Source organism: Pteropus alecto, unplaced genomic scaffold (genome assembly GCF_000325575.1).
Source record: "Pteropus alecto unplaced genomic scaffold, ASM32557v1 scaffold3, whole genome shotgun sequence".
NCBI lineage: Eukaryota > Metazoa > Chordata > Mammalia > Chiroptera > Pteropodidae > Pteropus > Pteropus alecto.
In genome coordinates, this window is record NW_006442484.1 from 10564024 (window position 1) to 10591888 (window position 27865).

The following is a 27865-nucleotide window of genomic DNA, read 5'->3' on the forward strand; positions in this document are numbered from 1 at the left end:
GGATAAAATATTACAAAAGAACTTCTTCAGAGCATCTCATAGACAATAAGACAGTAAGGAACTAATAGGCTAAAAAAGGAGGAGCAACAAAAACCCAAAGATTTATGCCAGTGCAGAAATTGATTCCACCCTGAAGGTATCTGACTTTCTGGCAGGGGCCTTCTGAGAGCGGAACCAGAATCAAAGTCCAGAATTCAACTAAACTGGAAAGTCTAATAGGGCTCCTTCTTGATAAGTTGAGACCCTAAAGAGTTTACCCTCAGGCTGAGGGCGAACAGCAAATGGCAGTGCCTGGGTAGAATTATAGTCATGTAGTAAATTATTTGTATCAAATCTCAAGCCTGATGCAGCAATGGACTTTTCCTTTCAAAAATTGTTTTGCGGATCGGTCCTAAAACAGTTTTTCAAATAGAATGTCCTCACATCAAAAATGATAACTAGGTACATATATGATAGACTCTGCGAAGATAAGCAGAAAAGGCAGAACTAGAAACCAGAACCACAGCATAAGACAAAGATACCATATGTTGAAATAGTTAAACACTGACCACAAAATGACTATGCTGAAAATGTTTAAATAAATGAAGGTCCAACTTAACGATAGACTGGAGACTGGAAACTACAAGAAGTGATATAGCAGGTTTGAAAAAAAAAAAAAAAAACTTCTGGAAAAAATACATAATAAAAATTTAAATTTCTGTGAATGAGCTTAACAACAAACTAAGGAGAGCTAAAGACAGACTTGATCTATCTGAAAATACATTAAAAAGAATTATCTAGAGTTCCATTCAGAAAGACCAAAAGAAGACTATACCGGAGAGAGACTAATAACCATGACACCATAACAAGGTCTGGGATATGTAATCAGAGCTCTGAATGGAAAGAAGAGAGACTAGGAAAGGCGATATACCTTAAGAGAATTTTCTAGATCTGCAAGACAGTAATTTGCAGATTCAAGAAGCCCAATTTTGCACTACCAAATTTCATGCAGGATAATTCAAAAGAAATCTGCAATGAAATGCATTACATTGAAACTGCAAGGGGGAACAACAACAACAACAACAACAACAAAAAAACAAGAGAAAAATCTTAGGAGACGCCAGAGGCAAACCAAAAAGGAAAGATTACCTTCCAAGGAGCAAGAGACTGGCTGACAGTTGATGTCCTAAAAGCAACAAAGTAAGACAGATGAGAGAGGAATAATCTCCTTCATGTGTAAAAGAAAATAATTACAACCCAGAAAACATTTCAAGGATATTGGTGAAAAAAAGGCATGTTTTAGTCAGACAAAGGTGAGAGGGGTCATTATGGCAGACTTTCACTAAAGAAAATCTAAAAGTTGTACTTCAGGCAGAAGGAAAATTATTTCAGGTATGACTGAGGCATAAGAAGAAATAAAGAGAAAAGAAAGTAGAAACAGGTGGAAAAAATACATATATGAGAACAAGTGAGTCAGGGGTTGGCAACCATTTTCTACACGGGCCCAGAGTGTGAATATATTAGACTTTGTATGTCATATGATCTCTTTTGTGAGTTTTGTGCTGTCGTAGTGCAAAAATAACCACAGACAATATGTAAAAGAATGAGAACATGACTGGGGTCCAATAAAACTCTTTCTGAAAACAGACAGTGGGCTGGATGTGGCCTGCAGGCCATAGTTCGTAGACCTCTAACTTTAATGAACTTCCAGCTCTATTTCTGAGCTCTTTTGGTTGCCTCCATGCTTAGGAAGAAGAAACAAAGGACTAAACAAGTTTGCATCCTTTCTTTTATTGTAGTTTGCCATATACTATAGGGCCAGTGCCCATAAGCTTGGTGTGGCCTCTGACTCCTTTACTGTCACAGGTAAAGCCTGGGGAGATCATTAGAAAGCTTCCTTTGTGTCCACCTAACTCATCTAAATTGTAGGAAATATTCAACAACAATGAGGCAAGTAGAATGAGCTCTCTGAAACACAAACCTGACAATGTCATTTTCTTGTTTACATATTGTTGTGGACTTCTCTGTCTGAGCATCAAGTTCCAATTCCTCACAGTGACATGAGGGCCCTTGTGTCTGATGTTTACTGTTTCTCTCTAGCCACTTCTCTCCCACTCTATCCAAGCTCATTTCATTACTTAAGTTGAGCTGCTGCTATGTAGTTATATGGGACGTTTTTACTTCTCTCTTCATCCCCCTTTGTCGAGGTGATAAGTATTAGTCTTTTAAGACTCAACCCGTCTATGGCCATGCCACTCTGAATGTGCCGATCTTGTCTGATCTTGGAAGCTAAGCAAGGTAGGGCCTGATTAGTACTTGGAGGGGAGACCATCTAGGAATACCAGGTGCCGTAGGTATTAAAAAAAAAAAAAAAAGACTCAATCCCGGTAATGCTTCTTCCAGAAGCTGATTATGCCCCACATTCAGTGCACAGACTTCCTCTGGGCTTCTCCTGCTCTGCTAACGTCTCCAAGCACAGCGGGCCACACAGTACGTCTTTGTCTGTCTGTCTTCCACATTAAGCTGTGATTTCCTTGAGGCTCTCTTCTGTGTCCCAGCACACTATAGAGTGGGCGCTCAATTAAGTGTGTGTACTTTAATGAATTACTGGATGAAGCAAAAACAAGAATAACAGCACAAAAACCCACTCAAACTGGATAACCTTAAGTTTATCATAGAATTAATCTAAAGAAAAATCACCCATTAATCAAATAACCCATAAATATCTATTGAGTATGATTATAAAGAGGTCATACTAATCAAAATATTATTGTATAATAATAATGGTGTTACTTTTAGCAATTTAACAAATCACTTGAGCTATTTAAATTATCTGTAATATTTAAATATGTCTTTAATTCAAATGAATGTTTGGAAATAATGAGAATGGATATAAAAACAAAAAAACTTTTTCAAGCCCATAATTTGAAACAATTTAAATCATCGTATCAGTTGATCAATCACATATGTAAATTCAAGACTTCCTACGTTAGCAATTCCTTCAGTTAATTACTTAAATTTTTGATTTTGAAACATAATTCTAAAAGTTTGCATTTATAGACTCTATATGTTGTTTAATTTTGAAGTATACTACTTAAATAACCTTTAGTAAGCATTGCATTATACAAATAGAAATTTGTTCATTCTTGCCTACATTTTAGTGTGTTTCATTTCTTCATTGATTTAAAACACATAATGAAACTACTGGCATGATGTTATTTTCCTTTAATTATTTTTAAAATAAATGACTTTAAAACAAATGTTTTACAACATTTGTCATTTTTTAATAACAAATTTCCAACCATGGTATGTTTGTGAAATTATAGAATAATTTTCTTTTATTGCTTATTTCAGTAATGTTTAACATTTTTATGTAATATGGAGTTAATTTCATATTGATTAGTGTGAAATGAAATCATTTAGTGTTCATTCAAATGTCACATATATTTTCTTAAATGTTTCATTATAATTTAACAATATCTAACGGGTATTAAAAACAGACTGTTACCTACGCATTAGCCTTAATTCCATTAGTGTGCTGTGTCTTCGAATGTAAATGGTGAATGTGATTGTCTCAGGTCTTTATAGGTGAATGATGGTAGAGGAATTTCTTAAAGGTACCTAAGTGAATTAAAATAAAAAAGACTTTAAAATTATTTCTATTTTCTCCCTACATTTAAGAAACTTAGTTTGGTGCTTATAGAATAATATTTTGGGTAACTAACAAAGAAACTGAATGAAAATTTCTTTCTAGGGAAAATATTTTCCAGGATGGATATGATACTAAGCCACTGTTAGTACTGGTTAATTAGTTTACCAGATTGGTTAGGAAGGAAGAAAGTCCTGAAGTAATAGATAACTAATTGGTGAGATGTTAGAGTGAGTAAGTGGTGCAGCCAAATCTTGGTAACTTTAATTGTTCTTCAGGGCAAGAGGCTTAGCATGTTTCTGCAGGACACCACACTGCAGGGTCCTATATTGTTTTAACATAAACAGGCCCAATGCCGAAAGAAATATTCAGCATACTCTCTGAACCCCTCCCTCTACAATCACCGACAGGTAAAGATATGGAGACCTTCAGTCATTAAAAAATAACATCTTTTATTTAATGTGCATCAAATTCCTAACAGACTTTATACTGGAGAAGACTGGGAATGAAATGATATAGGGGAAGAGTAGAAAAGGGAACTCGACTGTTTTTGTAACGTTTAATTTCTTTTAAAAAATTTGAAACAGATATTTCCTTAATTTAATGAAACCTGATGTTCATTTTAATACTTTTTATAACACTTTATTCTAACTTGACTGTCTAAAATATTTCACAATAAAATTTAAACTCTAATAATAACAGAATCAACAAAATAAACTAAATCTTTATAAGGAAGACATGGAGTTAAGGAAGTTAAGAAATTTCTGTTGCCTCAAAGTTCAGTTTACAAACACATACTGTGGGCTGAATGGGGAGAATAAAAATCTAGGTTTTTAAATTCTGAGTTTGGTGCATAATTCATACAACAGCATCCTCTTTAATTGCTTCCTGCACTCTATTGGAATCCAAATGACCAAAGCAAACTTGACCCTAAAAGGTAAGATTAAATTTAATAAATGGTACTAAATTTACTTGTTAGAACTTCAAATTGACTCACAGTCCCTGAATATGAGAATTCAACCACTCTTTCTAAGGTAAATAGAGATAGAATTTTAACTAAAAGGCAGATGTTTTCTGCATTATGGAGTAGATGAGTTGCTTAACATAACAAAAATCCTTCATCTCTCTTTACTCTGAAGTAAAATGGACAGAACTAGTAAGCCTTAAATGTCTTTGAAACCACTAAGATAATTAGAGATTCAGAAAGATTTAGAATCCCTAATTAAATTTTAGATTACATATTACAGTTGACAAATGCAAAAAATATTTTTTAAAAGAGATTGTTTTGGCAAAACCTCTGTGGGTAACTATTTCTTTAGGGACTAAAAACAATCTCAGGTTTAGACTGTATTCTAATCTGAAATTGCAAAACAATCTTCAAAGTTTTCAATCTGGGATTTCTTCCTCTCAGTCTGGGCTCATTCTACACAATAACTGGACTGAAGGGTCATTTGGAAATTTAGGCTTTCCTTGCAAGACTTCCAAGTATATGCCAGAGACATTTCTTGAAGAGCAACTTCGCTTTCACTTCTAAACAACTTTTAAGAAAAAGGACCTGTCGTTTAGATTATGCTATTTTATGTAAAGCACCAGCATGACTGACTGGCAGTAGTGTTATCACTGGAAGACCTTAATAAAAAGTTGCATGCCCTTCTCACTGTGTGTTTTCTCTGAATATGATCTCCCACACTCATGGTTTCATCTGCCACCTTACCTTCCATAGTCGATGACTCATACCTACTTCCCACAGCTCTCCTCTGCAAGACTGAGGCATCTCTCCAACTGTTTACCTGACATCTCATCTTGAGTAATCCAAAGGAATCTCAAGCTCAACATGTTCAAAACATGATCTTCCACCCCAAATAAGAGATTAATTTAGCACACATGATTATATCGAATAGTAGCATTGTTCTTCTGGCTGCTCAAGTCAAATATATAGGTATCACATACAAGCTTCTCTTTCAAACTCTGTTGACTTTACATCTAAAATAATACATATATAAATCCTCTCTACAGACAAATCTTGGTTCTCTCCCCCAAATAGTTCTTGCAAATCTACTGTTCCCTACCACTCACTCAGGGTACTAGCCTAGAGGACTGACATCTGTCTCATGTGGACAACTTCCATTACCTGGTAAATGGCTTTCTGTTATCTGTATTTGCTTCCCTCCCATTTTTATTTGTCCTAGATATCTATAGAGTACTTGATCAAAATCTGTCTTATTCTAAAAGGTAAACTCTGTGGAGTCAAGAAATGTGCTTGTTTTTCTCAGGGTCATATCTCTACTGCCCTGCAATTGCGTCGTATCATCATCCTGCCTTAGTGCCTAAATTCTCAAAAAAAAATTTCACACGAGAATTGTAATTCTTTTCTTCAGCAGCAGCAGCAGCAGCAGCAGCAGCAGCAGCAGCAGCAGCAATAGCATTTTGAAAATAATATCATAGCTCTCCTAGGTAACTATTTTAAGTCGAATATCACTAATTAAGACAAAAATGTTTTACTTTGTGTTGTTTAAAACCACTATTTTCTTCTCTTAAAACTTAAAAGCACCAAACTTCTCCCTATTCTTCACATAGATATTGCCAAAGTAGTAAATGGGCTGACCTGCTTTTGATCACTTTCACTTAACTTTCCTATTTTACACTAAAGGAGCACTAGACGATGTGAAAGTTTACACCTCATTGGAAAAAATAAGGAAATTACCCACTGCATTTGCCTGTGCGTTAATTCCCACACATTATCTTTCATTTAATTGGAACAACCTCTGGGTTGGTGAATCTATTTTTTAATCACCTCTTCTTTATAGATGAGGAAACTGATTTTGCGAGGCATTCCATCATTTCTCACAACATCTCAGCAGGTAAATGGCAGATGTGATACTCCAATTGAAATGTCTGGTAGTAAAATCCCTGCTGTTCTTTCCTCCAACATCCTATTTTTTTGGTAGGAAGGTTTGGAGAAGAGATTTTTTTTTCCTCCAGCTACAAACAGGCCCTAAGAGAGTGATTCTCTACCTTGGATACGCATGAGATTAACCAGGGAGAATTTTAAAAATCAAAATTTCTCATAGTGGAATTCAGGTTTTAGTATTTTTAAAGGTCTCCAGAGGATTCCAATATGTTGATAATTTTGGGAAGCAGAACGCAAATACTCTATAAGAATGTTATTATGTCTTTAAATTTAGTGTACAAAAGAACATTAAATTTTAGATAGAAAACAATTATTCTTTGGGAGGCAGAATTAGGAATATTATGCTTACTATTTCTATCTGAAATAAAATATATACTCTTACTTCCTACTTAATATGTATCATGGCCACTTACGATTAATATATCCTTGTGTTCTCCTCCCCCTACAACTAGGAAAAATAGGAAGTCTTAGACGCTTTTAAGTGCTATTCATAGAAAGTATGCCTTTTTGCTGTTCTTACGTTGTCTACACATTCTTTCCTAGATATGTGTACGTGCATACACATTTTAGCAAAGTGTTAATTCAATAATAGCACGCAAACACAATTTTCTGAAAAGAAGAGATTTCACAATAGGCTCACGAAAAAGGCAGGAGAGCAGCAGTCAGTGTAACAATGTTGAATGTATTACAGGCTGTTGTTTCAAGGGCACAGGTGAATTTAAAGCTAGTATACGCACATCCACACGCAGCCAAAATCACTCAAGGCAATAAAAAGTGGCTTCTATGAATAAAATATAAGCCAAGATTGTTTCTTTTAAGAAAAAAGACATAACCCTGCTAAATCGTGAAACCTGTTTCTAGGACTGTTCTCTATAGCGATGTTACTTGTCTGCTTGGCTTGGTCTGATTGTCATCCTTTTCAGGAGGGCTCTCATTCGAATAACAATCAGGTGATATATGTGCCTAAAAAAAAATAACAGCTGGCAAAAAATGAGTAAATGTGCATTTATTCCATTTCCAATCTGTGACTCATCTCTGTATTCTCCCACTTATTGCTGAATTTTATGGTGTCTCTTTATATTCCTGCTATCTTTCCTGTCTTTTCCAGATCCACTTTCATCATCTCAACTTTGGACTTAACTTCTCTCATGTGTACACCTGGACAATTCCTCCTTGCAGCCCTTATTCTTTCTAGCTCTTCGCTCTCTGGCCTTGCTTCAGTAACACTACCAATGACATTGAGCAATTTTAACATGTAATTTTCTGTTCATCTAAGAAAAACCTAAGAAAAAATTTTTTGAATCCTTACATTTATGGGCCAGGAAACTCCCTCCTTCTCATCCTCTCAGCTTCTAAATATTTAAACTAAGGTGATCAGGCCTTATGAGCATTGCTTCCCTCCTCTGCCTCTGCCATCTCCTCACCTGCTGCTCTTCAAGGTGCTTTAAAGGAAGCCATCACTGTTTCTCATGGCAGTTGTGGAAAGTGGAGGAGCAATATGGAACAAAGAGAACAGGAAAACATAGTTGAGGATGAAGAAGGAGGAAAAAGTAGGTGGAAGAAAGTTTACGTAAACAGAGAATAAAGAAAGCATTCTCTGTTGCTGACTCCTTGAAGAGCAAGGACACATGAATTCTATGATAAGTGTTTAATTGGCAAGCAGACAACTGCATAAACATTAATTCATTAATTTCTATTTATGAAGAGAAAATAGTCTTTTAATTGCAAAGTTAGGAAAACAACCTTTTGTCCTTTATAAATATTAATTTTTAAAATACTTAGAAAATTATTGGCATTGATTTGGAAGATTTGTTTTTGATTATCTGGGAAATTTGATGCCTGAAGCCAAATACACATTTTTATTATGTGAAGGATAAGTGCATTGGTAAATGAATTTGAGAAAATTCTAAGTTATTTAATGGTCTTTTTATTTAAAATTCAAGGAGGCAAAGACAATCAGCCAGCAAGTTTCAGCACCTATGAATTTAAAACATTTAATTATCAAATTAGTATTTCCATACTTATCTTTATACTTTTTATTTTTAGAATCAATAAACCCATATACTGTAAATAATGTCTACATATTTTTATGATCATTACTGTTACCTGTTTGATAGCTAATACTGTGATAATCAGTGAATTAGCATGCTAATAAATGTGTCTGATCGATTATAGTTAACACTGTTTTACACTCATTATTAGAATTCAGGGACAAAAACATTAGCATGCTTTTTTATTGTAATTTATCATATCTGAATAAGGTTATGTGATTTGACATGGTACTATAAATAATCTATTGCCCTCTGGAAAGACTGCTTGAGGTACTGTTTAATAATTCTCTGCTATATATTTGTTCTGAACATTGATCAAAGATGGTAGTGTTAGTGTCAGCTAGTTGTTTTTAGTTTTATCTAAAAAATTATGATACTATAATGTATTAAATGAGTGAAATATAGAACTTGCTTCTGTGTGCTGTTTAAGGGCTAGAGGCTGTTAAGAAATGACTAGTGTTTGCATGGCTGACAAGCATATTCCCCAAAACAAAGAGGTATGTAATGCCACATTTGCATAAAGTATTATATCTTATCACCACATAATGTATTTTTCATTATACTTTTATGAGCCTGTGGAGTTTCATTGTGTTTGTTTGTCTTAGAGCATCTACATATTAACCTAATAGATTACTATGATATAAATCTACCTACCAGGGTATTAAGCTCAAATCTATTTTATTTAAATTTGAACACTATATAAACAAACACAATAGATTTGTTAACAACACCATATTGAACACTTATAGGTAAGTGTGGTTAATTTGTACATATATATATATATTTCAGCATAAAATAACATAATATATACTGTTATAGATAATATATATGTCTGTGTATATGTACATATATTTCTCAAAATAACCTTAGATTGCTCTGATTATTATGCTAATTTACCAAATGAGAAAAACGATAAGCTTCTCAAAGAGGTTAAATAATTTGCCTAAATTTACCAGCATGTAATTTCAGAGAACAGATGTGAAATTTGGATTTGTCTAATGTCAAAGCCTGTATACCTCATCACTATGCTAAACCGAGTAATAGACAGTAATACGTTTCCAACAAAAGCAAAAAGTAGTGATCCCTTAGTCTCAATCTTATTGAAGAAAACTATGATTTCTGTAAAGAAATAGCTAAACAGTCTGGAGGATAGCCATTGTGATGTTCACAGATCCCTAAGATTCCTGGACCTGATAGGAAACCTCATTTTAGACTTCTATTAATTACTTTGGTATTTTTTTATTTTATTTGGCTCATGATACCCACTGTTTAACAAAATAACAGTAGTACTATTACTTGCTAAAATTTTTCAGAAATGCAAGAAGAATCATTTGGATTTTTATTTTGTTCTTTTTTTATCTTCATACTTTTTAATGTCTAAAGCAGTGCTGAGCAGCAGGTACCCAATAATTATCTGTTGAGGAAATGATAGTTATTAGGAACAGGTGGCCATTTAGAATCAATTTGGTGAGTGCCATATGCTATTCTAACATTACGTTGTTACCATTTGCTTTAAATTGAAGGTAAGTTTTAATTTTCAAAATTTGAGAGACATTATAATTTTTAAAAAATTGTGCCACCGATGAACCCTAAGACCCCATTAAATCCCATGGTCCAATTCTATATTTAGAGTATGAAAATAAATACATTAGCTCTTTTTATCTTTGTATTTTTCTCATATTTTGAATATCCTCGAATTACCCCTAGTAATGAAATAATGTATAAATATAGAGATACAGATATGTGTTTATGCATGTATAAAATATGCACACATGCAGCCAAGCGTGTGACAAAAATTGCAGCTGGCATTCAGCCTAACAGCATATAATCTGTAACACAATCCACAAAAAACAAGACACACATATTTAAATTTTTTTATACTTACATGTGATGTCTTCACTAGATAAGACTAATGCAAACAGTTTATATCTTATAATGTTTGCATATTTAATGTTTCTCTTAGGCTATAACATGGAACTTGTCAATACTTTGCTGTTTATTAATGTATCACTTTAAGTGTTACTGATTCAGAAACTGAGTCAACTGCAAGATGGCAGGCAATATCTATGCAAATGCTAAGGTTAACATAATTTAAGATTTAAAAGATTATTTATTAAACAAATACAGATACACTAACTCAATTAATCTAGTTTTCCTTTTGGTAAATATATTTTAGTGAAAATTAAGAGTAACAAATATATATACTTAATGAGAAAGTGTACTTGGGATTAGACCAAAAGGGCAGGCTGAGTACACAATTCTACTCTCCTACTTTTCAAAATCTCATAAAATGAGAAAATGCTAGAGAACAAAGTAGGATGGGGGAGAAAAAAAGGAAGAAGAAGAGAGAGAGAGAGGCTACATACCTCTGAAAACATACACACACACACACACACACGCCCTTCAGAATGAGCACCAGAAAACTGAAAACTGCCATCAGAGAACCAGAAAATTTGAGGAATCCCTTAAACTTAGAAAAAAAAAATTAAAAATAACTATGAATATAATAAAACAAACATAAGAAATCAGAGCACCAAACTCTTGTATCACAAGATCCTCTGCTAACTTTATAACAGTCTCGGAGACCTTCATGATCAGAGTTAATGGGTACTAAGCACGGAAGAGGCCACCTGGTCATTTATGAGGATAACTATTGGAGCAGATAGGCCACTTCCTTATCCCTTCCCAATTTATACCAAGTAGCTGCCATTAAAATGTATTTGCTTTAAACTTTCAATTTTCAATTGAAGTAAAATTTTATCAGTACTAAATTAAACCCCAAGAACATCAACATGGGGTGACTGGTAGGAATGGAGCATAATAGAGTACAAGAACAGTGAAAATATGTTATGGTCATTTTCTAAAAAGATGGTGATTTAAATTATCCTTAAAAAATATAGTATAAACACATATATTACACATTTGTGAGTAACTATTAGGCATATGATGCAGAATGCTTAAAACTAGAAAAAATGGGGGGAAAACGATTAATTGCAGTAAAATAAAATAAAAGACATTCAATCAGATGTCAGGAAGAAGACCATATTAAAAACGTCATATGCAATATTCATTTACCTGTTCTCTAAGCTACCACCGTGATGACTAGCTCTCAGTAGACTCTGACCAACTTCTATAGGAGTGATGTCCAGCATGTCACCTCAATGCCCTTGCCTTGTGCCTCATCATGCCTCATCATGCCTGTTGCCAGCATTTTGTGTTTCATATGTAAGTACAGAAAGCTAAAGATCTTTGTTCAGTGTGCAACTAAAGTCCAGCTAGAATATAGGGTAGGGCAGGAGGGTTAATGCCATTATTATCTAGAATTTTGAGTAGTGGGCAACAGGAGTAGGTGGATAAATTCTCACTCCTTTCCCTTGGCAGACTATTCTGAGTCATAGCACTTCTGGGAGAGCAACTCTGAAGGTTAAGCATCGGTTTTACTTTGTGGCAGGCAGCTCAGCACACATTCTCCATTGGTTCTTCCTCCCTCTCTCCCCGTGACCTCACTGCTTCTTCCTGGGGCCACACTATCTAATGGAGCAGAACATAAGCCTTTGCCTCTGACTCTCCTTTGTGTGGACCCCATTCTAAGAAATGCTAACTTAAATTAGTATTTAATAAATAAACAGAGAGAAATAAGTTATATTTCCTTATTATAAAACAAAGGCCTTAATATCAGGCAAAATAAAAAAAGAAAGAGATGAACAAAACCAAATTAACAGTTAACTCATATCTACCTATACATTGTATGACAGTGAGAGAGTTAAAAATACAATAACATACAAGTGTGATAATAAAATAATGAAAAAAGTATATGCAGCAAATTTTACCCCCCCCCAAAAGCATTGCACCAGCACTATGAAACCAGTTATAATAGCAGAAAATAAATAAATGGGACAAGCTAAAAGTATTTCGTATTGGTAAAAGTAAATCATGAAACCTTATATGTCTAAAATATTGTATTGAACTATATGAAACTAAGCTGATATAAACACAAGGAGAAATTTATTAATCCTGAATTATTAAAGCCTTAAAGATACTTCATTCCAAATGTATTTGGTGATGACATTAGGTTCAAAATAAAAATAAATAGTAAAATTCAAACAACTAATAATTTGATTTAATAGTTATACAAATATGTATATATTCTATTTATAACAAATATGGAGAGAAAAATTCTTAAGACAATAGTATATTTTTTCACTCATAAAATATTTAAAATTTTCATGTAATGGATCTCAATTAAAATTAGAACAAATGATCTAACAGAAGGCCACATTCTCTTAACAAAGTACTTAAAAAGTAAATTAAAAGGAAAGAGCCAAAAACAGTCAATAAGAAATCTTTTTTGCTTGTATTAGGAAGAAAATGAAAACTGAAATTATGAACTATTATTATGTGAAAGATGTAATAATCGACATCTGACCTTCTTTTGGGTCCTCCTACATGCTGTATTCCTTCTCATCTCAGACACTTGGCATTTGCTGTTTACCTCCTAATCTCTGTATTATTTTTCAGTTCTCAACCAGAATAATCATTCACCTGCTTCAAATGGTATTTGGGAGGATTCAATGGATTAATTTGTATAAAGCACTTATAAGAGTGCCTGGCACACTTGTAAAAGTAAAACCAATTTTATAAGTGCTATCTAGCTATTATCATTGCTATCATTATCCTCACTATTATTATTTTGCCTAATTATAGATGCTGCACATTTTATTTAATTAGCATGCATTTTTAAATTCTTAACTTTGAACTTAATGTAAGTCTATATTTACAAATCGCAAATGGCTGAGCTTTTACATAGAGGATAATCAATGTGTTATTTGTATGGAAATTGTTGCTTAAATTACATTATTGGATACCACCAGAATGCTTCCCCCTCCATAAATTGGGAGCACTTTTCCATTGCAAGGAACAACTGGAAGCTATCAGCTTCAAAAACCATTTGACTACCTTTGGCATAACTGAAAATAAGTAAATGAGTCATTTTCATCTGCATTTATCTATGAATTTTTAATAACAAATAGGCAAAACATAAAAGTTTTCCCAGAAGCTCCTGTGGAGGTTAGGAGCTTGTTACATAAGTATCTAAGTAGGAGGGAAAGTTCTGTGTTTGCTCTTCTATTATTTGCTCTTCTATTATTCGAATAATGATTTCTGGCATTTAACAATATTGTTAATTGTGGTAATTCAGAGCCTTATAGCTGTAATGGCTGGGGAGAATGCAAATCAAATTTTAAGAGTTTTAAAAGAGTCTCCAAAGAAATAAAAAAGATCTTGGTTAATTGTTTAAAAGGAAGTAAGGCATCACAAAGATTTTCTTATTTATCTCAAGATGCAGCAGGAAGCGTGGACCACTAAGAGACGAGGAAATATACGGCTGTGAATATACTGTATCTGTTCTTCCAAGCAGGATGAGCATCTCCATACATTACCAGGAATATTTTCTAAGCTTGAAATGTTTGAGGAACATCTCTCTGAGCTTAGCTTATTAGAATAACATGAACATTCCTTAGACAGGACACTTAACAATCCAGAATGAAGTCAGAAGGTAGAAAAAAGATTTCAGAAGAGCATGTGATCAGATGATGAAACCTGTTAGAATAATATGATGTTGTGAGTTCCCAAAGCGTTTGCTACAGTACTCTAAAGAATTGTACAGAATGGGATTGTTGACAGAAAGTTCACTTAATTTTGTTTCTTTTTCTCTATATATGTCTGTCCGTCTGTCTGTCTGTCTGTCTGTCTGTCTGTCTGTCTGTCTGTCTATCTATCTATCCATCTATCTATCTATCTACCATCATTTATCTGTCTCTATCTGTCTATCTATCATCTGTCTATCTCTATCTATCATCTCAATATTCTTGGTGTGTTAACTGAATGCCTGGCACTGTGCTAGATACATAAGGTCAACAAAGCAAATAATACTTCTCCCTCTCATATAACTTATAATAGTGGGGGAGAGAGTGGTTAAACAATTACACAATTAATGCATTGCAATACAGGTAAGGTTTGAAAAAATAAATAGTGCTAAAGATGTGCGCACATCATCTTCATGTTTTAAATTGGAAGTAATTGAATTTAGAAACTAGTGAAATTTGATTTTTACTTTGAGAAAATAAATATTACTTTTCATGCCTCTATTTCTGATGAAAATAAAAGAAATAGAGATCAAAGTGGCTTAAACAAAAACTGTCGGTAACTGAAAACTTCACAAATGACTTCTGACATGGTGTGCTCCTTGTATTTCTAGGTTATCAGGAAGCTCTTTCCATCTCTTGGCTCCTTTTATTGCCTGAGCTTTGTTTTTTTCTCCCACATCTGCCTTTTCACTGCCTTCTTCCAAATCTTGTTGAACTAGAGTTTATTTCCTGGCTTTTCCAATAAAAGTTCTGAGGTTAGTTCTGATCGGCTCTGAATGGATCAGATGCCCGTCTCTGAACCAGTCATCGTGGATGGAAGAATAATGTGTTTTCACTGGTCAGACCAGAATATCATGTGTTCCACTGAAGTTCACATTAGACAGAGCTCTCCCAAACTGCTTTCCCTGGAAGTGAGGGGGCTTGGATTCGTTGAAAATTAGTGTATTTTTATTAGAAAAAAGAGAATGGATATTATGTAAGCAAACCACAAATATCTACTGCAATATTTATCAAATAGTTCATGAGAACTTAAAAGACAAAAGAAAGGAACGCTTTAAAACATGCATGACTTATTAAGACCATACCAAAATAGACTCATTTTCTTATTTTTTTTCTCCTTTTCCTTTATTTCCCCTCCCTCCTCTCTTCCTTCCTCCCTCTCTTTTTTTCCTCTCTCTTCCCCCTTCCCTTCCTTCCTTCCATCCTTCCTTTCTTCCATCCTTTCTTCCTTCCTCCTTCCTTCCTTCCTTAATTCCTTTATTACCAGTGTTAAATGAAGTAATCAGTGGAATGACTGACAGCATAAGATTTCCAATATAGATGTGAATGAATCCTTGGTAGAGATATGATATACTTGATGAATGATGGGCTCAGCTGGTGTCTGCTAGGAGATTTACATTTAAAACTAGAAGTAAGCCCACAGCTGTGCCAGCCTGAATGTGCTGGATCTCGTCTGATCTCAGAAGCTAAGCAGCGTTGGGCCTGATTAGTACTTGGATGGGTGACTACCTAGGAATACCAGGTGCTGTAAACATTTTTTTTTAAGTGACACGTTGAAAATGTTCTGGTGAGCATACAAAAGCAAAAGAGTTTGTCTTATGGGAGAAGATGTATCAGAATTTAGGGGCTAGAAAAACAAAGATTAAGACCAAGGCTGCCTGTCTGATCTCGGAAGCTAAGCAGGGTCCAGCCTGGTTAGTACTGGGATGGGAGACCACCTAGGAAGACCAGGTGCTGTAGGTGTGAAAAATTTAAAAAATAAAAAAAATAAAACTAAGAGATTGTAAGCTGACAAGGTTCTTGCAATCTGTGAGGTCAACCAAGGGTTGCCTCTACTAAAAAAAAAAAAAACCAAGTCTAGGAATAGTTGTATAGGAGAAGCAACTCATTGAAATACTTAAAGGGTTGTCTTGAAGAAAAAATATTGACTTTCTCTGTGCTGCTTCAAACTACAGAAATAAAACAGAGTTTGAAATTTAAGAGAGAGTTTTTTGTTTGTTTGTTTCCACAAAAGGAAGAGGCTGCTAAAAGAGCTGAAGAGGCTGGGGGGTCTTTGAGGACTACATTTTTTGCCTTTGTAAGGTTCAAGACCAGCCATGATTTCAGCATGAAAGATATAGAAGAAAAGCTGAGAATTAAGTTTCCCACCTGGAAGGGCGAACACTATGGTGTTATCAACTACCTATTATGAGGGATGTTCTTACAGAGTCTGGATATTTTCTTCCATTAGGTCGAGGACAATTCTGCTCATAGAAAGCCCTTACTGAAACAAGAAATATCCTAAGCCCTCTAGAAGATACAGATAAAAGAGGATCGACCCAGTCTGAACACACAAGAATTTTAAGGCCCCAAACATTCTTAGCCCCCTGTATAGTTTTTACACTGCAAGTTTTCTGCTTTGTAAATAAACCAAAGAGAAAGCAAGCTTGCATTGAGTCCAAGTAAATATTTCCATACAAACTTAAACCCCAAACAGGCTAGAATGTCTGATCTAGCCCACATTTTCTCAGATACGTTGGGTAAATCACCCATTAAGAGGCATTGCCCTGAATGACCCCGAAAGCCCTGTTCAACTCTTAAATTCTGTGACTCTTATTTTTGCCCATTATCTATAGATCTATGAGATCACTAGCCATAAAGTAGAGGCTCTTTCAAATTATAAATTGAATAATTCAACACATTTTTGTGTAGTAGCTATTTTGTTCTTTGCCATCACTTCACGTTTACTAAAAACAAAATAAAGCAACAAAAATCTTCTATCCCTTTTTTGGACCTCATAGAAAGATAATTTTACCCAGTAAAAACAGCACCTCCACATCTTTTTAGCAAGTCACTGAATCTCAGTTACATCATCTCATAAACAGGTCTTTTACATCAAGCTACTTTTGTAGATTTGCTGGGATAATCACTTAAAATATTGAATGCGAAAAAGCAAGAAACTTACAAATCCTTAGTTAAATGTAAGGCTTTGTTTTTATAATCCCTCTACCTCACTATTTAACGTTAAATAATTTTTTGTCATAAGTATTGTGAATACAAGAAGAAAAAACACTTGCAGTTGAAACGCTATTCCTATCTCAGGCAACAGTCCAAGTAGTTTGGCATGTGGAATGGGTAAGGGGTCAGGAGGACTTCCTGGCATAGGGGTGTCTTGGTATACTTTCTTTTAGCTCCTGTCTTAGGGATTCAAGAAAGACTTGAGCAGAACTAGCAGCTTCAGTTATAAAACTTTTTCTAGGTTCCAGCTTTGCTTAAAAATGAAATTGAAGAAGATACAGGTTGTTGTCATTCTTGTTTTCTAGGAAGTTGTTCTTCTCTTTTAAACCTAAGTTGAGAAAACTTGTGAGAAAAGTGATTTCTATTATCAGTCTGCTGTCATTTGTGGACACAATGCCATATTGGTAAGGAAAGAAATGAAAACACATCCCCTCCTCTTGGTTATAAATTGTTTTAAGCATTTGTTGCAGGCAAAAGGGAGGAAGACCACTTCAGTGACCAAGGTCATTTTAAAGGTAGGTGTGGCTATGAGTTGATATCCCATTTTGGCTACCTCTGTTCCTCCTCTTCCTCCCATTCACCCTCTTCAGTCTTGGTGCTTATCTTCTTTTCCTCCATTTTGGGCCATTGAGTGAGAGAAGATGTGCAGCCTTGAGTTTGCCTTTGACATCGTTCTTAGAAATGTAAGGCCTGAAATTCATGGTGCTCTTCCATGACCCAAGCTTTTCAGAGTCTAGACATAACAGTACATAACAGTGGCACCTTGAGGCTAGTCTGCTCATTCTTCACACTACAGTGTCGTACCTTACACCTCTGTTCTGTAAATTATACCTATATGTTTCCCCCTCGAACTGCAGGTTGTTATTTACAGATCTATACATATGCAATAAACATATAAGGAAATTCAAGAGAGTTATATACAGAATAATGTTTTTCTCTGGGGAAAATGTTTGGGAAGCAAGAAACAAAGGAGATTTGACTCTGGCAATATTTTATTTATTAAGCTGGGCAGTAGATATGGCTATTCATTGTATTCTTTGTAAATTCTATATGTTTTAAATGATGCATGGAGGATTAATTTTTAAAAGAGTAAGTCTAATATGACATATTTTTAATATCATATCAACAAAACCATATATTTTTATGTGACAGGAAAGGTCAAATAATAGCAAATATTTATAAATAAAAATGATAGAATATTAAAAAATTAAATTATGAGCAAATTATCCCTTACAGTGGTTTGGATGCAACAAGATTCTTTCAGTTCTTCATTCTAGAAGTGGGTGTCAGACAAATTATGCCTGTTCTATTGGCAATTGTAAAGTCATCTTCAAATCACTTCTGGACAACTGGCTGAAAATAAATTTCCAGATAGTTTGCTTATCAAATACCTATTTTATTTTTGAGGTTTAGTATAAAAAGTATAAACTCGAGAGAATAATATAATTACAAGTTTGAAAAGTTTCTTAAAGTTACCTGTGCAAGCGATTCTTAGTCTGTTTATCTTTTACCAAACACTTTGTCAAAGAGAGCCACTTTTTCCAAGAATGACATTGATAAGTTATTTGGAATTCAGTTATAAGTATCACTTATGGAAAGTTTCAAAACAACAAAAAATTTTCAGTGCTAGCTTTAGAATAAGTTTATTTGTATGACTCCCTGTGTTGAATTGCTCTACATAGCTCTACAACTTATAAAAAATAGATTAAAACCAGGACACGCTGTATGAAAATTTAAGAGAATAATGGAACACATAGTTTGCAGGGGTCTGGAGTAGTCAAGACATTAGTAGTTTGTGTCAATTTTTTGTTTTAGTACAAGTGAGACTCACTAAAAAAAATAAATAAATAATAAAGCAAGCTCAATGAGAATGGCAGACAAGACAAACCAATAGCATAGTTTTATTTCAAGCACCATAAAAATAAAGGGGAGTGGGCAATTCAAAAGAAATGCTGAAATAAAATAATAATACATGAACAAATAAAATACAGTAAAAGGTGGAAGCCACACTTACATTTTGAAAAGAAATTGTATATAGTATTATACAGATTACCAATATATCAGTCACTGGACTATCATAGACCAAAAACCAAATTAAGAAAGTGAATTTTAACTTTAGTTGCTTAGTTAAAATTTTAGTTAACTTAGGTTGCTATAAGAAATTACAAAAATTAACTCAATCGTACATTTTTTTCCCAAGAATATTATTAAAGAGACAGTCCACTGTGTCATTTGCAATAAAGCACCATGTATGGAAATGATGCTAGAGCTGAGTTCAATAGACTTATGCTTTTTAAAAATTGCCATTGGGAAGCAAGAATCACATATGACATTCATTTATGTCAACTACATGAATGCTTGAAATTTTCAGTAACTAGAAAGTGAACCACTTCTCCATCTTCTTTGACATTATTCTAGGACTCTGAGGAGCCACAAAGTGTTTAGTACTGAAAACAAAGATAATAACTGATCATATTATATAAGGTAAAGTTTTCAGAAAATTATATTACTTTGCATAAGGTAATGTACCAGAAAATTAAGTCAACTCAAATTTCAGTATGGTCATCAACTAAATGATCTCCATGAACCTAGCATGTATTAGCTGTTCCATTCTAGTAACTATGACAAGAAACCATGCTTTTTTGTATTTGAATCTGAAGGCAAGAATTGAACAAAATGCTGTCGGTGATAATGGTGATAATATATTAATTAGCTTATTTCTTATAAGCCAAAACATTAATTAATTAATTCAAACTATTTATTAATATGCCCATCAGTTGTAAGTGACTAAGCTAGTTGCAAACAGTAAATTAATTGAACAAAAAATGTATATAATTTAGTTGAAAAGATATACTCTACTATATAATACAAATGGATATAGGGAAACTCTAATATAATATGCTACATATTTCAGTGTAAAAGTCTAAAAGAATGGAATTTTCATTTAAATAAAACTTGCATTAACTGCATGTAAGAAAAAAACTTGATAAATTCAATCTCTTTATTTGGTATAAGTCTATTCAGATTTTCTATCTCTTTTTGAGTAAATTTGATAGCTCATGAGTTTTTAGGTCTTATTCTATTTCATCTAGGTTATCCAAATTTTTGGCATACTTTCGTTATAGCATTTTTATTTCTGTAAGGTCAGTAGTAATGTTCCTACTTTCACTTCTGATTTTAGCAATCTGACTCTGTTTAGGTCAATCTAGCTAAATATTTGTCAATTTTGTTGATCTTTATAAAGAACCAACTTCTGGTTTAATTGATTTCATCATTGTTTATCCTTATCTCTATTTCATTTATTTTTACTTGCTTATTTATTGTTTACTTCCTTTTGCTTGCCCTGAGTTGAGTTTGTTCTTTTTCTAATTTGTTAAGATGGAATTTTAGATTATTAATTGATTTTTTAAAAATGTATGTGTATTTGCTATAAATTTCCCTCTGAGCTCTGATTTGACTGCATTCCATAAATATTGGTATGTTGTGGTTTTGTTTCTGTTAATCAAAGTATTTCCTATTTTTTTTGTGATACCTTCTTTGACTCATTGATTATTTGAGTGTGTTGTTTAATTTCCACATAATGTGAATTTTTTTACGTTTTATCCTTTACTGGTTTTCTTATTTCATTCTATTATTGTCAGAAAACATGCTGTGTGTGCTTCCATCTATTTACATATTTGTTTTGTGATCTTACATATGGTTTACCCTGAAGAATATTCCATGTGGACTTGAGAATAATGTGTATTCTGATGTTACTGGGTGAGTGTTCTACTTATATCTTGTAGATTTAGTTGGTTTGTAGTATGGTTCAAGTCTTCTTTTTCATTGCTGATCTTCTATTTTGGCCTATTCATTGTTGAAAGTTGAATTGAACTATTTTTTTCTTCATTTTTGTCAGTATTTGTCATGTATTTTGGGGCTCTGTGTTTAGATGTACATGTTTACAATTGTCACATCTTCTTGAAGGGTTAGCCCTTTATCATTTATATAATGACTTTATCTCCTACAAAATTTTCATCTTAAAATCCATTTTGTTTGAGATTAGTATAGCCACTCTAGTTCTCTTTTAATTGCTTGCATGAAATATATTTTTGTCTTCCTTTACTTCCAACTTATTTGTTTTCTTATGTGCGAAATGTATCTCTTGCAGCCAACATATAGTTAGATCATATTTAATTATCTGTTCTTCCAATCTTTGATTTTTAATTGGGTAGTTTTTTTTTTCTTTTATATTTAATGTAATTATTACTGGTAAGGAAGGACTTATTTCTCCCATTTCTAAATCTTATTTTCCATATGTTTTATCTATTTTTTCTCTCAATTTCACCATTATTGTCTTCTGTTTTGTTAAATAAATGTACCATTTTAATTCTCTATTGTGTCTTTTACCATGTACTATTGAGTTATTTTCTTAGTGGTTGCCCTGGTAATTAAATTAACATCTTAATTTTTTACAATCTAGTTTGGATTAATATCAACATAATTTCAATAGCATACAAAAATTTTGGTTTCTTCAGCTCTCTTTATTTTGCTTCAATCTTTTTTTTTATTTCTGTTCCCATACTTTATAAGCTCAACTGACCTATATTCAAGTTTGCTGATTATTTCTATTGCCATTTTAAATCTGCTGTTGAGTACCTCTAAAGAGCTTCTTTTATTTTTTTTTAAATTTCAGTTGTACTTTTCAATTCCAGAACTTCTATTTGATTCCTCTTTATAATTTCTATCTCTGTATTGGTATCTGTATTTGGTAAGACATTGTTCTTTTGTTCCCTTTAGTGCTTTAGACATGAATTCCTTTAGCTCATTGAAAACACTTAGAAGAGTTGACATAAAGAATTTACTAAGACCACTGTCTGAGATTCTTCAAGGACTGTTTATAATAATTATTATTTTCCTGTACATGAGCCATTCTTTCTCAATTTTATGTCTAATTTGTTGTTGTCAAAGATTGTACATTTCGAATATTATAATATGGAAACTATGGAATTCAGATATTTCTCATTCCCTAGGGTTTATAATTTCTGTATTCTTTGTCATGTATGGCCAATGAATTCTCTTTTCTGTTATGTTAGCAGAACATGGTGATTAGACAGAGATTTCCCTACTTGTCTGGAACATGTCTGAAAAATTCTCCCAGGCTTTGGAGATAGTCTCTGTCTCTGTGTTGGGGCATGCCTTCAACACTAGCCAGTCTTTTAAAATCTCTATTTTGTATTTTCTTCCTGCTAGCACAGAGACTAAGATTAGCCAAGATGAGAAATAAAAGTTGTGTTTTTCTTTTTTCTTCTTCTTCTTCTTTTTTTTTTTAAGTCTTCCTTGAGTATTTGCACTGTACATTTCTGTGTACAGCTTTGTGGATTTCCTGGAATATGTTAGAGCTTTTCAAAGCTTTTATTCCTATAAACATCTCATTTTCTAATCTTTTATCCCAAGTATTTAGGATAAATGTTACTCACTGACCCAGGCAATAGTGACTAATATATTTGCCTGAAATGTTTTTGACTAAGTCCCTTTGATAGCCATAGGGAGAGTTATGAGTTAAGAGAGATTAAGGAAAGTAGTTTGAGCTGATCCTCCAGGGAACTACCATGCAGGTCAAAACAGCAACCACAATTATTTATGAATGGGGCTCTTCTGCTACCTCCAGAACTGATACATGTACTGGAAATATAGGATGTCTTCTTTAGGGTCACCACTAACCTGAGACTAAGGGAAAATTAAAACCCTACAAAACTCACTGTCCCTACCAATATTCATCTGGTATTTCTGGATCAAGAATTCCCCTCATTTCTGCAGGATTTTGGTTAGTTTTCAGCATCTTGAAGAAGTCCATTCAGATAGCTTTGCCTGCTTTTTTTATTGTTTTTATAGAGAAATGAAATTTCGAAGTTTTTTCCTCTGCCATTTTTGCTCTATTGAAAATTTCTTTCGAAATAAGTCACTCTCTAGACTTATTGGTGTGGTGGTTAAAAAATTTAACATAATTTGATAGCTGAGACAATCCTCATTCTTTTCCAGTTATCTCATAACTAACATTTTATTTTCATGATTTCTGGCTCATTTTTTTCCTAATGTACTTTGAAAAATATTTGAAGTAAATTACATATATCTATATGCCACTCAAAAATTTTATAAAGGTAAAGAAGTTAGAAAAGGGGAACTATTAGAGCCAAATTATCATTTGAAATGAGGAGGAAGAGTGCAGAAATGCACTTTGTAATGCATATGATATCCAGGACAATTTGAGATATAGTGAGTATACCAGATTGGCTGGAATAAAAGATTCAGATGTGGAGTATTTTTGATATAAAGAAAGATAATATTATTTTCTGATATTGGAGAAATATAAATTACTATTAAGAAAAGAAATGGCTTTATATCAAATTTACATAGTCTAAGAGTTTAAAATTATTTCTAACATCTTGCTTTACTTCTCATAACTATAGTGCTAGAAAGTCAGAAATATTGTCTCCATTACATAGATAAAGACACAGAATGAAAACTGTAAGTAGATAGCTGTGGTGGTGAAATAGAAACCAGAGTTAGCTTTCTATAGTCTAAGATACAATTCTTCTTTGAGCTCAGTAAGAAAATCAGCAGTTAAAGTGGCATGTGTGATGTTTGTATAAATGAACATAGTGAATATCAAGGATACAGTAAATATTCAATAATGGTAGTTATGATATTTGATGCACAACTTCATCATTATCATCATTTATATCATACTAAAATTAATGAGTTATTAAATGGATTTAAGATACAATTTTAAAAAGAAAATAATATGTCACTGTATCTGTGCTATACAAATTTTATTGCTCATTCCTTTGACACATATTTATTATGTATTAAAACTTACTTATGTATCCATTTATCTATCCAACCATTCAATCCAAGAATTCATTTTCTCATTAAAGTATTTATTAAACATACTCTTTTTAATAGTTAGAGATAAAACTGTAGAGAATACATAGCTCTATGAATTTAACTTACTTGTAGAAAACTGGGGGAAACAGAAAACTTGAAATACGCTAGATAAATCTGGTTAATTTATTGGACTATAGAAGATTACTTCCCTTATTTGGTTTGGCAAATGATAAGCATACTGTACCTAACCACTTGAGACAAATGAAAAAAGGGAAGAAAAGTTGATGATATGTAGAATTTTAGATATGTTAAGAACATCCAAGTGTAGATATGCAATAGGTTGTTCATCATGACACAGATGTCATGGGCAGTCCGAAAAAATAGAACATGTTCCCAGTCCTCAATGGCTTTACACTCTGGTTGAGGGAATAAGATATTTACGTAAAAGCAAATTTAAAATATACACTAGAAAGTAAGAAAATTATGCAACTCAACTATATACACAGAGGCCATTACTATTTTCAAGGCATAGAGTAAATCATGGGCACGGTAGATGAGGGAACAATTCATGAAAGATGATAGACTGAAAAAAGTGGTGAGTAAGAGTTCAGATTTGGGCAGCTAGTGGGAAATAGTTTGAGAATAGAGAAATTTGTTGGGAGCTAGTAGGAGATATTTGTGGTAGATGAGGATCAGCAAGAAATATTGTAGCCTCTCTAGTAACTGATATCTATAATATGTATTACTTTCAGATTTCTAATCTTAAAAACTCTTATTTTTTTTATTCTATCTTATTTGAAAGATAAAAGTCTTTCTTTTCATGTCTAATATTTCTGTATCATTAATTTACTGCTCAGACATCAAGGTTGCCGCCCTTTTTTTTACATATTAAAATATGTGTGTGGTAACATTGACTACTGTTATTCTACAATATTTAGATTCTTATAAAACAAGAAAGAAGAAAAATATTGAAGTTTTACTGATTTAAAAGAATGAAAGAGAAGTGGTTATAATCTGATTAGAAATAATTCTTACTAATGAAAAAATGACCATAGGGAAATATTTCCTAAAGTTAGGAAACATTAAGATTAGACTGTGAATACAGAGTATTTTTTCAATCATAGTGTAATAGTGATTAATATGGTGAAAATTTACTTAACATTTAGTATTGTTGGCAAAGAGCAATGATGTTATAAATGGACTTAAAAGAGTACAGGGTAAATATATCTGTAGAAGTCAGATAAGTTGTTAGAAAAATTGAGAGAATGATTAAGCATTTGATTTATTCAACAATGACATGAGAGTTATCTATCTGTTCAGCATATATATCATTTACAAAGTTTCAATGTATTCTATGTGTGTCTATGAATCAAAGATTATCTTAATTCTTCAATAAAATGGTATACACAAATGTTACTAGTATTAAAATTTTTAATTCTCAAATGTTTGTGAATAACAATTTTAAAATGACATAGAAGGACATCTCTTCAACTTTGGTTTCTGAGCATAAGCCAGATTGAATGAAGATACAGTCCATGTTTAATATCTATCAGATGTTTTGTTGATGGAGTTTGTGGAAGAAAAACAAAATTAAAATATGAAATATAGCTACACATTTCAATCTATAATAATATTAAGGAAATGACAATTTTGATTTGAGAAAAATGGTCACAGCCAACAAGAACAGAAAATATAAACTAAAATAATTAAAATTCATATATATAGTAAGTTTATGAAAATATACAAAAGAATTGGAGAAATAATAACAATAATAAATTCCTCACCAAGTAAAGTATCATCATATGTTTAAGTTAATTATATTAGGATACATCCTTTTCTCCACAATATTTTTGGACGATTGAATGTTTTGGTTTTCAGGCTTTATAAGGTATTGGCTCAAGGTCTCCTATATAAAAATAAGTTACTACTACAAAGTTACAAACTAAGGTAGATTTTCGCTTGGAAATTATAAATTATTATCTCTCACTCTGTTTAGGATGACCTCATGGAGCAGGCACAGGCATAATAGGATATAAGGGTTCTCTAGAGAGAGATTTTAATTTTATTTCCTCACCTGAGCTGAGAATCATTTTCTGTGGCATATTAAAAATGCCCATAGGGTGAGAAGAGTAGGAAAGTATTTAAGCTTTAAAGTTTCCAAGAATTCAAATGGTGTGGTTGTGCGTAGTTATTTTTATTTCATTAGATAAGAATTTATATCTTTTGTAACCAGAGCTGGATTCTGTCATTTCTTTAAAACGATATCATTTGTGAAAATGATGGTTTTACAGATGAAAACAATTTTAAGTTCCTTATATGCATCCATACTCACAAACTGCTTCTCGGCACACATCAAACATCTCTTGTGTGAATACAAATTTGAGAATATCACTCATCAAATTAGTAAAACAAAACAAAAACCTTCAAATAATAAAATTGATAAATCAAAATTATCATCTGTGTCCTTATTTATCTGGTCAAAATATACATGATCATAGAAATAGTGATGAGGAAAAGCTTTGATATGTTAAATATACATTGAAACCAAATAAAAGCAAATATTTCCAATGTTTTCTCCACAGTTTTTAAATTAAGAAAGATAATTTGCAAGCAAAACATAATTTAATTTGGAGAGTTTTTTTTTTATTCTGATTCAATTGCTAGTGAGTTCTGATGTGATCGCAAGACATGTAGAAAGGAGAGAGAGGGAAAAATTAAGAACCTAGTCATATATGTGAATATATGAATTTAAGTGAATAGGTGTTAGTCACTTAAAGTTTTAAAGTTTGATGTTCCTTCCTTGGAAGAAGACATTTTAAATAAATAGCCACACAAATTTTTAATATTTATATGTCTACATATTGTGATAAAGACACTTAGAAATAATAGCTTAGCAAAGCCATGAAATATCTCAAATTGTGTGATCTTGGAAAGTGAGTTCATTAAAATCTAATCAACTAATTTTTTAAAATAAATGTGACCTTTTCAAGATTCATGTGATTACACATCATTTTCTAATATTTAAAATTGTCTAGATCAATCATGCACCATCACATTATATTTTAATGAGAAAAAAATAGACTACAAATTATTTCCTATCTGCATATGAAGTATCAGTTAGAGACTTTCAAGAAAATAGTTTGACCATTAGAACTTTTTAAATGAATTATTTTAATTAGTTTGGCTAGAAATTCTTAAGTATATTACAGCACAGCTGAGCCAGAGAAACCTGCTATGTCTGTGCTGTAAGTGTAGCTTTGGTCAGATAACACTACTTGGTGAAGTAATTTTGCATATGTCATTCTTAAAATAAACTATTAAAACTTGAAATTATTTAATGTACAAAATATCATAAATCCAACAGTTATACATGAAACATTCGATAGAGTATAGTAAATTAAACAGAGTCCCTGATTATTAAGTTCAAATTCAAAATGGTTCACAAGTGCATGGTATGAAGTGAGAAGAGGAATAATGCTTTTGGTAGGAGAATAATAACATGAGGCAAATATAAAATAATAGGGCATGAACCAAAATTAAAGTATCAGGATGGTTTTAGGAGAGCTAGTTCTACTTGGACACTCTGATCTTTGAGCAACACCTTTATCTTTTCTATGCCTTTCTTTTCTAATCTGCAGCTTAAGGGGTCAAAATTAAGAATGTTTTAGTTCCAACACTTCATGAGTCAACAATCAAGAGTGATGTTCAAAATATTATAATAACAATAACCATAGATATTTATGAAAACTTAGTCTATGCCAGATTA

The 27865-nt window shown here is 32.7% G+C and overlaps 1 protein-coding gene and 2 pseudogenes across 3 annotated transcripts in view; 2 read left to right on the forward strand and 1 right to left on the reverse strand.

Moving 5' to 3' along the window:
* The window catches only part of DPP10 (dipeptidyl peptidase like 10), a 1220852-nt gene that overhangs the window by 668491 nt on the left and 524496 nt on the right, over positions 1–27865 (reverse strand). The gene's annotated exons all lie outside the window — the stretch shown is intronic.
* On the forward strand, positions 2219–2336 carry LOC112470728 (annotated as a pseudogene).
* LOC112470805 lies at positions 15651–15769 on the forward strand (annotated as a pseudogene).